This window comes from Triturus cristatus, chromosome 1_2 (genome assembly GCF_964204655.1).
Source record: "Triturus cristatus chromosome 1_2, aTriCri1.1, whole genome shotgun sequence".
NCBI lineage: Eukaryota > Metazoa > Chordata > Amphibia > Caudata > Salamandridae > Triturus > Triturus cristatus.
The window spans coordinates 23,218,364-23,231,797 of NC_140580.1; the positions used below are offsets into that span (position 1 = coordinate 23,218,364).

A 13,434-nucleotide genomic window follows, 5' to 3' on the forward strand; every position below is an offset into this window, starting at 1 on the left:
CATTGCATTGGTGCTCGGCACCAAATTGCATGTCTGTGCTGGCTGAAAGGACAGCAATGCACCATATCGCGTAAATAAGGTGCATTCTAGCCCTTTCAAATTGCCGTAGGGCAATGCAGCAGAAAGACCTGCGTTAAAAATGCTTGTAAATGAGGCCCCAAGTCTTTTTAGAGGAGCACAATGCATCTCGCAGCACTGTCAGGGCAACAACAGCTTACACATTTTCGGAACATTAGCAATTGCATCAGCCCTGGCTGGGTCTGTGCTTAAGAAAAGGGTCTGCATGAAGATCACTCCAATGTCATTTGATTCTCATGGTGAATTTATACTGCCGTAAATTCATTTATTTATAAAGTTTTATATAGCGCAAACTAGACCCAGTGAGGGTATCAGAGTGCTTTACAACTGTTACAATAAAAAGAGAGGTGAGAACTAGGAACATAGATATGAGTAGCTAGCAAGAGAAAGTAAAGGTTGACAGTAAACATTGTAGGTCTGGAGGAATTCAGGAGTGCTTTAGTCATTCTCGCTTCGCGTTCATTCATCACAGATCCTAGTAGGTGAACTGAGTCTGAATGGTATCCATCTCGCTCTAGAACTGGGATCAGGATAGAATTTTGTTCATTAGAAGTAGTTTCACTCTTTTTTTGAAGGAGGAGATTGAAGGGTTCATTCTGATTGCCAGGGGCAGGGCGTTCCAGATCCTAGGCCTTAGAACGTGCGCTTGTAGGTTTTATCTTTCCAAAATTTATTTGGTTTCAATTGCATGGTGTTGGTGCTTCTGAAAGTTCTGCTACCTCCTGATAATTCCAGTTTATTGGCTAGATACTTTGGTGTGTTGAGGTTACAGAGCTTTGTGTGTTATGCAGACAATTTTTAGCTGTGATCTTGCCTCACAGGGGAGCCAGTTCAGTGCCTTTAGATCAGGGTTGATGTGGTTGTTCTTTTTGGAGCAGGTGAAGAGTCTTGCAGCCATGTTGCGTGAGGCTCTTAGTGGAGTCAGGCTGGATCTTGGCAAACCACAAATGGTTGTATTCCCATAGTCTATTCTGGGTATCATTAGAGGTTGTACAGCTGTTTTTAGGTTGTCGTAGTTGAGAAAGGGTTTTAGTTTTCTAAGAAGATTCATATGAAAGTGTGCTTCTCTGGTGGCTGTGCTGATGTGTTCCTGCATGGTGAGATTCTTGTTGAGTGTTATTCCCAGTGATCGTGTGGAATCTATGATGTGTAGGGTGCAGTTGAAGGCTGTGAAGTGTTCCATCCAGTTTTCTATGTTGCTGTGTCTTTGTGGTGGGGAGATTAAGAGAAAGTCGGTTTTAAGCGCATTGAGTTTGAGATGGTTTTTTGTCAGCCAGTTGTGGGTTTTTTGCAAGGTTGTGCTGAGTAGACTGATTTCATCCGGGGATGATATTTTTAGGTATAGTTTGGTATCATCCGCATACAATGTGGTAAAGAACATTGGAGAGTTTCAGAATTTCGGTTAAGGGTTCCATGAATAGATTGATGATATATTGCAAGTTGCAATAGTTTTGTTATTCTTCATATGGAAAATTGAAGATCAATTTCTTAATGTAATCATAATTCAACTCACTTGTGTGAGGCAGTACCTCTATGTAAAATACCTTGATTGGCCCTGAAGATTCCTCTAAAATGTAATGGTTCTATGCATCTTGCCAGCTACTACAGTTTGTGGCCCTCAGTTTCAATGGCAGTGGAGGTCTGACCTACTGCAAGTGTCAGCTCCCTGAAGATGGACTGCCATGTGGGGCCTACTGCTTCTTAAAGTCTGCAGATGAGAGGGTTAAGGGATGACTGCATGTGATGGATACATTGTAAATCCACCCCTGTTGCTCAATGAAGTCACACAAGGCCTTTGAAATTAACTTAAATGATGCTTGATTTCTATTGCAATAGAGGAAACTGTGCATTTGCAGGCCATTGTGTTATCTTCTTGATAATTATTCACACTTTTATTGACTTAATAGCTTTAACACTTTGGCCTGTCTTTCTGTCAGTGTCTCTCACTGTTGGAAAATGGCCCTCCCTGAAGGATCACCCCAAACATATTGCCTTCCTCCTCCTCTTTTGCTGAACTCTTTTTGTTAGCCATAGGATTCTGAGCACTTTATCACTGCAAACCAGTGCTAAAGTGCATGTGCTTCTCCCCTAAACATGATGACATTGGCGTATACCTGATTCACATATTTTTTGTACTGGTAAGTCTCTTGTAAAGTGCTATACCACATACACAGGGCCTGTACTTCAAATACTACTAGTGGGCTGCAGCACTGATTGTGACACCCACAGAAGTAGCCTTTCAAACCTATCTCAGGCCTGCTGGGCCTGTGTGTGCAGTTTACTGCCACTTCGACTTGCCATTTAAAACTACTCTCCAAGCCTTAAACTCCCCTTTTTTACATATAAGTCTCCCCTAAGGTATACCCTAAGTAACCCTGAAGGCAGGGTGCCATATAAGTAAATGGTATGACATGTACTTTTATGTTTTGCATGTCCTGGTAGTGACAAACAGCCTATTTCGTTTTTCACTACTGTGAGGCCTAACCCTCTCATAGGTCAGCATTGACAATTGCTGAATACACTTTTAAGCTGTAATTCCTGATCAGAGAGGAGTAGCGTTTTCATGTTTCATAGCTTTGGATGGTAATGATACATTCTCCTTTCTGGTGAAGTTGTATTTAACGTTACTGTTTTAGAAATGCCACTTTTGGAAAGTGGACATTTCTCTGCACTTGCTGCTCTATGATCCTGACAGCCTTTCTCCAATACAAGTCAGGGGTGGATGATAGGTACACTTTGTGTATTCCTCTAGACAGTTCAAAACCCAGGAAGGTGAGGCTCATCTGCATTCTGAAGGGTCTTCCAGGGCAGGTGGAATAGGTAGTTTGCTGTCCACACACAGAACACTGATTTACTCCCCACAGATAGCCTGGAACACAGGACTGGGTCCTTCTGCACTTCAGAGAGTTGCTTTAAAGTTACCCCCTACACAAATGCACTTTTGGGTATAAGTAGTGGGTCTTGCAGTCCCTAAAATCAGACACTTCTGGATCTTGAAATGAACCTCTGTCAGAAGGACTGCTGTGCTGCCTAAATGACTCAACTGGACTGCTTTTCTGGAAGGGCTGATTTTCTGCTTGTTGCCCTGCCGCCTGCTGCTCCTTGACTCTGCTGAAGGAGAGATGGCCTCTCCCTTTCCTAAAAATGATCTCCAAGGGATTGCTGGCTTTCCTCCTGTTTTCTGAAGTCTCAGGGACACAAAAGACTTCCTGCAATTCTGATGCTCCTGCTGGACTCTGCTTTCTTTGAGTTCTTCCCTTACCAAGTTCTGGGCCTCAGAAGTGAGTTCTTGCAGCTTTTTGCGCATCAACATCGATGCAGCAGTGACTTGGTACCAATCGAAACTGCCACATCACCTTCAATGCCTAAGCAGTGGCTGCTCTATGACAGCGATTCTACAGCCAGCATGGCTTGACACCGACGAACAGTGAGGCTCAATATTGCCTGCATCGCAAAGGGGTTAGACATTGAAGCTTCAATTGCTGGTGTGGATCTCCGCCAATGCTCCCCTCCATCCAAGGATCAACGATGACATGGCACCTCCTTGCCTCGAGTCTTTGACGTCGACACTTTGCTCCATCCAAGGATCGATGACACTGCAGTGCCTCTTTGACTCCTCACCTCGAGTCTTTGGTGTCAAAATTTTGCTCCATCCATGGTACTTTGTTAGCGGGACCTGCCTGAGTCCTGTAGCTAGATCGATTGCGGTCAGCCTGATATTTGAATTTACCCCAGTCTAGTGCAATCTCAAGTAACCTTTTAGCGCTAGTGACTTCTAAGCACTGTATTTGCATTTAATCTCTAAAAATTCATATCTTGACTTCTACTGATTGGATTTTTGTCGTTTTGGTCTTATTTTACTCTGAGAAATATTTTCTATTTTTCTAAACCTGTGTGTAGTCCTTTTGTGGTGTATGCATTGTTTTACTGTGTGTGTGTTGGACAAATACTTTACACATTGCCCCTTTAGATAAGCCTGACTGCTCTGTGCCAAGCTACAAGAGAGCGAGCACAGGTTATCTTTTAGTGTGTATCTAGCTTACCCTGACTAGTGTGGTGCTTCCTGCTTGGTCTGGGTGTTTAACTCAGCCAACCAGGAATCCCATTTGTAACACTCACCTTCTCCCTTGCTACCGCTTCTCTTTATAACCCTTTCAACCCATCTCTTGAAAGTTGGCACCTTTTATTCCCTTCTTCCTTTCTACCTCGGACAATGTTCCACATTCACTCACACACAGATACACCCACAGACACACACACACACACACAAAGACAAACAGAGCTGTTTTACTGCAAGGGCAAAGTGGTCAATTCTTATCTACCTCACTACCGCATTTTTCTCTACCACACCTTTCTCTCATTGCTTGCCATCTCAATTTACCTCACTGTTCTTTTGCTACCCGCTTCTCTACCTCGTCTCTCCCCCTTTATACCTCTGCTCCTTCTACCTCACCTCTCTCACTACCTTACACCTTTATTGTTATCTTTCTTTCTCTACCTCTACCTTTCTTCTATATCTGTCATTACCTCCTATCTCTGTCTTCACCTCCTTGTATCTTTCAACTTCCAATTTCTACCTCACACATATTTCTCTGGCTGCTTGCTTTATACCTCTTTTTATAACTTCGCCAACCCTACCACTCTCTTTACTGTGCAACTGTCTTCCTACTTGACAACTCTCTCACTAATTCTCAACTCTCTCTCACTCTCTATCTCTACCTTAAGCTGAACCCTCTTTCTTTACTCATCCATGTTTCGCTACTGCTCATCTTTTCTCTCTACAACTCACCTCTCTTGCTACCCTTCACCCCTGCTCACTACCATCTGTCTGCATCACTTCTCTTTATACCTAACCTTTCTTTCTATACCAATTTTTATTTAGCACCTCTCTCTGTCCCCATGCTCTCTTTCACCTTTGCATCTCTTTATACTTTTATCACTACCTTACCTCTTTAACAACCACTACGTCGCTCTGCCTCTGCTTACCCCCAACTCATTGTTTTTTTCTACCATACCTGTCTCTAACTCACTCCTTGATGTACCTCACACTTTTCGCTCACTGTACATTTCCCTGCCCCTATTTCTAACTTTCGCTACATTTTTACTTCACTTTAAAATCTTACCAATGTATCTATCTTTTTAGGTCTCGCTTGACCCAGCGCATGCGCTGGTCTGGCGAGACTTTTTGTGAGGGCTTAAAAAATGCTACCATGGCCAGCCTAGAGCTACAGTGCATGTGCGCGGGCACGCGCTTAGGAGCAGAGGCTGGAAAACCTCATCTTGCTCATTAAGCGCCCGCAATCACTTTCACTTTCGCGGTGCCCCTTTGATGTTCTCGTTCAAAGAACATCAAACATCAAAGAACATGTTGTTGTGTTAATGCTTTGCTGCGCCCGTTTGACTTACAATATGCTTTCTCTTTCCACAAACTCGATGTTTGTGTTCCTTTATTTTGAGATGCTTTTAGTATTACTGTTTTGTGACTTAAAGAACATTAAGGAAATGTTCACTGTGAAACTGGACAACGTTCACAGTGTTTATTTCTGATCTCAGCGGCTGCTTCATGTCCGTTGCACCATTCAGGGAGTCCTTTCGTTGGCGCTTTCATGAGGACATGATGAGGAAGCTGGAAACTTTTGGCACATTCTCTTTAAAAGCACAGCATGTTTGCGACTGGTTAATCAATTAGACCTATGTAGCGCTTTAGATCTCAAAGCGCTATGGTGGGTGCAGCAGTTACAACTCATGAAATATGGGGTGCAACTCACAAGGAGGGGGCAGGTTTGAGTGCACATTGGCTGCAATCGAACTCTTAAGATGATGGGCTGTGTGTATCCATTATCAGCACTCAGTCTTCGCTAAGTGATCTTCTTTGTTTTGTTGTTGTGTTAATGCTTTGCTGCGCTCGTTTGACTTACAACGTGCTTTCTCTTTCCACAAACTTTGTGTTCCTTTATTTTTAGATGCTTTTTAGTATTACTGTCACACACACAACCACAACTACACACACAACCACACACACAACCACAACCACACACACAACCACACACATACACACACACAACCACAACCACACACATACAACCACACATACAACCACACACACACAACCACACACACACAACCACACAACCACACCCGCAACCACACCCACACACACAACCACACAACCACACACACAACCACACACACAACCCCACATGCAACCCCACACACAACCCCACACACAACCCCACACACAACCCCACACACAACCACACACACAACCACACACACAACCACATGCACAACTACACACACACAACTACAACCACACAAACAACCACACACACACAACCACACCCACAACCACACCCACAACCACACACACACAACCACAACCACACACACACACAACCACACACAACCACACACACAACCACACACATACACACAACCACACACATACACACAACCACACACACAACCACACACATACACACAACCACACACACACAACCACACACACAAGCACACACACAAGCACACACACACTCACACACACACACTCACACACACACACTCACACACACACAACCACACACACACAACCACACACACAACCACACACACAACCACACACACACAACCACACACACAACCACACACACAACCACACACACAACCAGCACACACACAACTACAAAACCACACACACAACCACAACCACACACACAACCACACACACACACAACCACACACACACAACCACACACACACAACCACACCACCACACCCACAACCACAACCCCACCTAACCACACAACCACACACACAAGCACACACACCACACACAACCACAGCCATACACACAACCACACACACAACACACACAACCACACACACACACACACAACCACACACACAACACCACAACCACACACACAACCACACACACACAACCACAACCACACACAACCACACACACAACCACACACACCACACACAACCACAACCATACACACAACCACACACACACACACAACCACACCCAACCGCACACCCACAACCACTCACACACAACCACACACAACCACAACCACACATACAACCACACACACACAACCGCACACACACAACCACAACCACAACCACAAACGCAACCACACACACAACCACACACACAACCACACACAACCACACACACAACCACACACAACCACACAACCACAACCACACACACACAACCACACACACACAACCACACACACACAACCACACACACAACCACAACCACACACACAACCACATACACAACCACACACACAACCACACACACACACAACCACACATACAGCCACACACACACAACCACACACACAACCACACACACACAACCAAACACACACAACCACACACACACAACCACACACACACACAACCACACAACCACAACCACACAGAAAACCACACACACAACCACACACACACAATCACACACAACCACACACACCCCCACACATACAACCACACACACAACCACACATACAACCACACACAACCACACACACAACCACACATACAACCACACACAGAACCACACCCACAACCACACACATACAACCACACACACACAACCACACACAGACAACCACACACACAACCACAACCACACACAACCACACACCCAACCACACATCCACACACACACCCACAACCACACCCACAACCGCACCCATGCACAACCACAACCACACACACAACCACAACCACACACACAACTGCACACACACAACCACACACACAACCACAACCACACACAACCACACACACAACCACACCCAACCACACATCCACACACACACCCACAACCACACCCACAACCGCACCCACGACCACAACCACACACACAACCACAACCACACACACAACTGCACACACACAACCATACACACAACCACACACACAACCGCACACACACAACCACACACAACCATGCACACAACCACACACAACCACACACACAACCACACATCCACACACGCACCCACAACTGCACCCACACCCACAACTGCACCTGCACCCACAACCACAACCACACACAACCACACACAACCACACACAACCACACACAACCACACACACACAACCACACACACACACAACCACACACACACACACACAACCACACACACACAACCACACACTACCACACACACAACCACACCAAGCATTGGCATAGCCAATAGGTCTCACCTTTGGGACCTTATAATTGTTTAGCCACGCAACAGTTGATGTGGTTGCACCAAGGATATTGTGCTGCATAACTAAATACTTAGAAGGTCCCAAAATCAAGACCTATTGGCTATGCCAATGCTTGTTTCTTTTCCTACCTGTTCATCTTTCTACTGCTCTATATCTTTCTTTCTACATACCTTACAAATTTATCTTCACCTTATGTCATTCCCTACTTCACTTATCTCTTTCCCTCATTGCTCTCCACCCCTCTTATCTTACTATACTTCATATCTCTCAACATACCATTGTCTTTACTTCTCTGTCCTTTTTCAGTCTCTCGCCCCTTTTACTTAGCAGATGCAGAGGTCATTGTCTAGCCACGAAATTGTTCATCTATAAAAAAGTCTGGAGGAACAAGGCAAGGCAAATAACTAAGGATAAAATTATCATATGTAACCCAGTAGAATGGTGAAAATCTTCAGAGCAATCTTTTGATTGTTACTGTTGCAGCACGAATTTAAAGCTTGAAGGGAGATATATTTGTGATTATGAATATCTGGGATTTAAAGCTACATTTCATATTATGTACTAAGCTGCTAAACATCCATTAAGTCAACCTAAAGCGTTCTTTCCTATAGTGGGAAGAACATGCTGGTTGGAAACTTAGTTTTAGGTAAAATGTTTTTGCAAAAATGTAGATCCAAGCAAATAAAGAAATGGCGTCTTCCATGGTTGGCCAAGATACTTTTGGTACTGTAATCCCGGTGGATGTCAGGCAGCATGAACTTTTTGTGTGCCCCAGTATTTGAAAGTTTAATATACAATGTAATATCGTTTGGCATGAGGATGGCCTAATTACGCTGAAAACGGGTAGAAAATTGCAAGTTAATGCAAACAAGGGTCCCACAACAACTAAAATCCTTAAGATGACAGTGAACACACACCTGCGCACATGAACATGCACACACAGGCGCACAGTCAAAGAAACACACTCACACCCAAATTCAGGCTTTTTCTCCAGCTCTCTTTCCCAATACACACTGTAACTCACTCCCTCTCTCTCCCCATCTCTGTTTCTCTGTATTTTTGTGCAACTGACTCCTCTAGCCATGATAGTATTACTAATACACTGTCTGTGACAATTTACTCACAGACAATCCACCTTTGATGTAGTGCCTTGGGGAATTCTATAAATTCACACATTGGGCCATATATATGCTGCATTCTGCAGCACACATAGATAGAGGAATGTGCCTTTTGGGATTGTTTTTGTGCAGGAAGGTCCCCCTTCATGCAAAAAAACAATCCTGCATGCAACACAAGCACACTTGCACCAAGGTGCAAGGGTGTCTGCATTGGTACTAGGCAGTAAAAATGTCACCAGCGCAAGGGAAATTCTTTAAAATACGGAGCTTTCTTGCCTTTTCCCTGTCATGCAGTGCAGCGCAGCAATGTGATAATGTCATAAATATGCCCCATGGATTGAGAAGACATCGGTAGCTAAATTGCAAACGAGGCCCAGGTTTTTTTTTAGTAAAGATTAGGAGCTCATATAAGGGTTAGACTTCTGCTCGTTCCTTGGTGAGCGAATAGAAGAGGGAGCAGCTCTAACCTGGAATAACCTGCGATCGTCAGCCTGGCTAAAGGGAGCCTTATTGTTTGTTTTCAAAGTGCTTCTGCCTTTATTTTACGCATTTGCCTACATATTTTACTCTAATTTCTCCAAGTGCAGGATTCTTATGCTTTGACCCTCACTTCGGTGTCCCAGGACTCCTGGGCTGCCCAGATAGGTTATTGCTCTCCCCTTACCTGTCCTACTGCGCCCGGTCCCTCCCATGAAGGCATGATCTCCGTTAATCAAGAACGACCTGTTTAGACCATGGCGGTGGGCTCTCCTCAGGGTTTGTGACTCGCCTCTCTTCAGGGTCTGTGACTCAGATTTCCTCAGGGTCTGTGACTCAGCTCTCCTCAGGGTCTGTGACTCAGCTCTCCTCAGGGTCTGTGACTCAGCTCTCTTCAGGGTCTGTGACTCAGTTCTCGTCAGGGTATGTGACTCAGTTCTCTTCAGGGTCTGTGACTCAGATTTCTTCAGGGTCTGTGACTCAGCTCTCCTCAGGGTCTGTGACTCAGCTCTCCTCAGGGTCTGTGACAAAGCTCTCTTCAGGGTCTGTGACTCAGTTCTCTTGAGGGTATGTGACTCAGTTCTCTTCGGGGTCTGTGACTCAGATTTCTTCAGGGTCTGTGACTCGGCTCTCTTCAGGGTCCGTGACTCAGCTCTCCTCTGTGTTGGGACCAGCTCCACTCTGTGTCAGGAGCGCTACGGTCTTGTTAGGCTGGTGCTTGGCTGGCAAGTAGAGAATGACCAAAGGAGGTAGCAGCTCAAGCCTGGAATAGCCTAAGGGGCCTGAGCAAAGCTGTGACCTTTTATCTGGTGTTTAGTTCTACAGATTGTGTTTGCCTCTTCAGTTACCCATTTTTTAACATTTTATCTGGAAGCACACAAGTTTCTGCAGTTGCCCGTCCCAATGCCCCCCTTGGACATTTCTTTCTCCTTCTCTCTCCCACATGCCTGCCTGCATTGTCCCTTCAGGTCCTAATCTTGAGCACTCATGGTGGTTCAGCTGGCCCACATCCTCTGACCTTCCTGCCTCCTCTCATCTGCCCTATTTACCAGCCTTGGCATACATCCAAAGAGAGGAGACGTTAATGTTGCAATGTACTTTGCCTTTAACCTTTCCTTGACCCATTTGCCATTCCTTCCACAGAATCACTGTTTGATGCCCCTTTTCTTTGATTTTCTAACATCACCTACATCGACTGGCTTGAGTGTCACTGCTCCTGGGTGGACCCTACAACCCTTACATATGTGGTGTCTTTTGCTTCCTGTGATTCTCCCTTGACTGTCCTAGGAGCAATTATCAGAACCTGTTTTATGGCTGGTTTGTATATTGCCTATTTCTATGACTTACTCTCTGGCACTTCTGGGCCGACTCTTCCTAATATATACCTTAGCTAGTTGTAATCTGCCTGTTTGCATCGAGTTCACCTCTGCTGAACTATACAACCCATGTAGTTTACTGACTGTATAATGCCTGTTGCTAACGTTAGATCCTCTGCTGCTCCTGGGGCTCTCCATAGCCTAAAGAGCATGCCTAGTTGAATATTGCATGGCATATAGCATGGTATGGTATATTGAAGGTTCATATGGGTTACTCACTGCCACTCCTGTGTCGACCTTAATGGCATATTCCATAGCCTGATGCATACTGCCATTCTGGGATTGTCCACTGACGATTCTAGGTAGATCCCTCAGACTGCTGTAGCATACCTGGAAACAATGACCAATCCAACGCTTGCTCTTATCCCTTTCCTGTGTGTGTGTGGAATCAAAGCATTTATTATGACTTATTGAACAATGACCTCTCTTCAGTTGCTCCTGGCTATACTCTACAGAACCTGTACTATGGCGGACTGTAGAATAGCCCATCCTTTGGATTGCTTCCTGCTTCTCTTAGGTGGACTCCTCCAGCATATAATAATATATTATATATTCTATAATATAGGTGTCCTTTGTCACTCCACAGAGGTCCATCAGAGCATATACTATGGCTGTTGATATAATTCTGCCCAGTGCTGTGAGGTGCTCCTCTACCGCTCTTAGGGTCCTCTACAGCCCATATAGCATGGCTGTGTATATTCCACCTATCCGATAGGTTGTTCCCTGTCACCCTTGGGTAGACTCCTTAGGCATATACTATGACTGGTGGCTGCTGCTCCTCTATCACTCAGTGATGGACCCGCCAGAGCATAAACCGGTGCATAATGCCCATCCCTATGGGCTGCCGCTCTTGTGTGGATTCCAGTGCGTCCACTGTATTCGATGCTTGTCTGGTAACCTCTTGTCCTTCTTCAATGTGGATTAAACTGCACACTACCGACCATTCTGAAACTGGCAGATATCGGCATGCAGGACAGCATCTTATCCCACACTTTCTCCTGCTGCCCCCTATCGGTGGCACTGCGTGCTTGCTGAGACACCGTTTCAGCAGTCTCTGCAATACAAGCACAACACCCAAAAACTTCCCACGTCAGCCATATGACGTAGAGGAGCATGCTACCCCTCCCAAACGTGCTTTGGAGGCTTCACAGTAGTTTGAAGCGCTATGTAGAAGCAGCTAAAATACAACTCAACGGTGTGCGGTAGAGCGCGGTGTCCGCGGCTGCACACAACGCTTACCTTTCACCGTAGAGTCAAAACGCACATATTGCAGTTTACATTTCCACCTAATGCATTTATCGATTGTGCAGGTAGGCGGGAGTCCGTCTGTCTGAGACACCCTGCCTGTGGGCTGCTCTCGCTGCTACAGATATTCTGGGAACAGTGTAATTCTGCTCGCTTTACAATTGGCTCGATGGCGGCAGGCCTATATTGCACCTCATTTTGTTACAACACGGGAAGCCAGATGCAGCCATCAAAGATGTATCGATTGAGAAACACAAGGTTTATTTTACTCTTCAGTGCCACATAAAACCGCAAGGCTTTCTACTGACGTCACCGACTGCTAATGCAGCCCTATATACATATGTGATTTACATGCTGTGAACGTAGCTTTAGAACAAGGATGCCCTTCAAGCCCAGTTGGACCTTTTCCTTTGGTCACAATAATCTTGTGTTCTTTATGTACATTTTCCTCTCCATATGGGAGAAGGAGAATAGGTTTTTCCGTAGGTCTCCTGCACGAGAAGTTGCATCGGCGATGCGTGGCTTTATACCGCATGTATATGCTCTTTTTGCTTTTAAGATCTGAAAGCAAATACATCCTCACCACTCTATCTTCCTTTGCTTTTATTTGTAGAGTTTCATCTCATTAGCAGGCATATTTCTCAGTTATAATGGAACGTGTACATTTTGTGGTAGCAGGGGCGCCGCCTGATTTCAACTGCCTGCTTGGTATTTCCCTTCTGTTTATCAAGAGGGCTCCTGATTTCAACATGTCCGCCCACTCACTTCTAGTGACCACACCGTCATCCGCTCCACTCAACACGCATGCACAGACGTCACCCAAGGATTACACTGACACTTTCATTGTGGGTGAAGAACTGCTGCAGGTTTATTTCATACAACATAAGTATGACGAT

General features: G+C 45.2%; 1 protein-coding gene across 1 annotated transcript in view; it reads left to right on the plus strand.

Annotated features, from left to right (window-relative positions):
• Positions 1-13,434, plus strand: part of MYBPH (myosin binding protein H) — a 160,133-nt gene that overhangs the window by 93,594 nt on the left and 53,105 nt on the right. The window lies entirely within an intron of this gene.